Below are 1,980 nucleotides of genomic sequence, written 5' to 3'. Positions count from 1 at the left end.
TGTGTGTGTGTGTGAGAGAGAGAGAGAGAGAGAGAGAGAGAGAGGGAATTTAGAGTTTAGGGACAACAGGAGGTGATATGATCACAGCTATTTGGCAGTGGCTACAGCCGTTGTCTAGCCAGACACTTATGAAGGAAGTGGGCAGACTAAGATTTCTGTATTTTGACTCAACCTACAAGAACTGTAGTTAATTTTTTTCTTTCTTTTCTTTCCTTCTCAAATGTTCGGCTTCTACCAAATAAAATAAAGACTCCAAAACATTTGATAGATTATTATGCAAATGTTAATTATTCAATAATGATGCTACTGGTGTTTATTATTATTAGAGCTATTAGTCACCACGGCATCCTATTGGCTTCTACTTCAGGGACTCACCATGATGGTAGCCAGATTTGATATCACAGGGATTCCTGTTAGCAATACATTATATTCCTCCAATGCTCAGGTAATTTAAACACATAAGTGACAGGTGCACTGTGAATACTGATCAATCAGAACAGACACTGACCAGTATAACATATTGGTGAGTGCTGCTGAATAGCAGCCCTTTATCAATAATCAAGTCTCCACTGAGGCTAGCCAAATTAGAAGTTTAGCTCATTGTACAGATAACTTTTGTGCCATATCTGATTCAAAAAAGTCTTCTTCTAGGTCAGATGTTTTCTGAGTGATCTAGTCAAATTGTTCTCAATCTGGAATACTTGGGCCCTTAGGTGTTTAGATTTATTCTCAGGGTCTATGAGTCCTCCACCTACATTTTTAAATATCATAATTCTTTTTTGGCCATAATCTTTAAAAATCTTTTGTATGACCATTTTGTATTTGAGCTCTGCCACACAACCTCTGCGCTCCACAGAAAGTGTTGAACTTTACATTGAATTTTTTAATGTAAATGAGGTCCCATGGCTAGAGGTCCTCAGATTTATTGTCAAGTGCCAGTGCTTAACCTATTTGAAACATGCTCTAACCTATTCTCTCGCCCCATAACAGGAGCGCAAATCCTCCACAATCCCTTACCTCTGCTTAATGCTTCCAGCAGAAGGAACTGGAAGAGTTCACAACACATGCAGAGTCATGGATTTGGGAGCTTAAAAAATACTAGAGACCCTCTGGTCCAGACTTCACAGTATTAAGCAATTTACTGAAGTCTCAGAGCTGTTGGAGGATTTGCAATCCTGTGTATTTCCTGCTTTGCACTCTGACCACCTGTTTTCACTTTGGGACAGCTTTAATTGTTCTTTTCTCTGTTGGACTCGAATCTGCCTCTTTAGAGTGCATTTAAAACCACTGGTTCTCTTTCTAAACTCTGGAGCTATATATACCAAACCAGTGTAATTATCCTCTGGTGAGGTATATAGTGTAATTGACAAGTTATTTAACTTTTTTTCTGGTAAGATATGGGTCTTGTCAAAAGTGTGCAGTTTTCTTCTAAGGACGTGGTAAGAATAAAGTGACATATTTGCATCTTAGAACAGGAACTAAAAATTTGAAAAGTGGAACCCTTTAAAAAATACTAGGGAAAAATTACTGATTAAAGAAAGATTTGTTTGGCGATCCAGTCATTTCCTGACATAACTTTTGCATATATGGTTTTTTAAAAGAGTTTTTCTATTGCCTGATTTTAAAACTGTATTAATTTTTAAATTTATTTTTGAATAGGTAATATCTTTACATTTACTGGTACAATTCTAGAGTGGGAATAACTTTATGAGCTTTGTGGACTGGGTGCTTGTAAACAGTAGTAATTGACTTACTGATAAAAGTGTTTTTTTTCTTTTTTACCTTTGAGGTGTAATAATTTTTATTTTTCTTAATAGCTTTTTCTGCTTATATAGTAATGTATACTCATTGTGGAATATTCGGGAAATACAAGAACACATAAAGAAGAAGAGTTAATTCATTTATAATTCCATTTTGGCACACACTTCGCCGTTATTTCTCTCTGCATTTTTTTTCCTGGTCTTCCCCACCTCCTTTAAG

This window comes from Pteropus vampyrus, unplaced genomic scaffold (assembly GCF_000151845.1).
Source record: "Pteropus vampyrus isolate Shadow unplaced genomic scaffold, Pvam_2.0 Scaffold146, whole genome shotgun sequence".
NCBI classification, from domain to species: domain Eukaryota; kingdom Metazoa; phylum Chordata; class Mammalia; order Chiroptera; family Pteropodidae; genus Pteropus; species Pteropus vampyrus.
Note: the sequence above shows the minus strand (reverse complement) of the source record.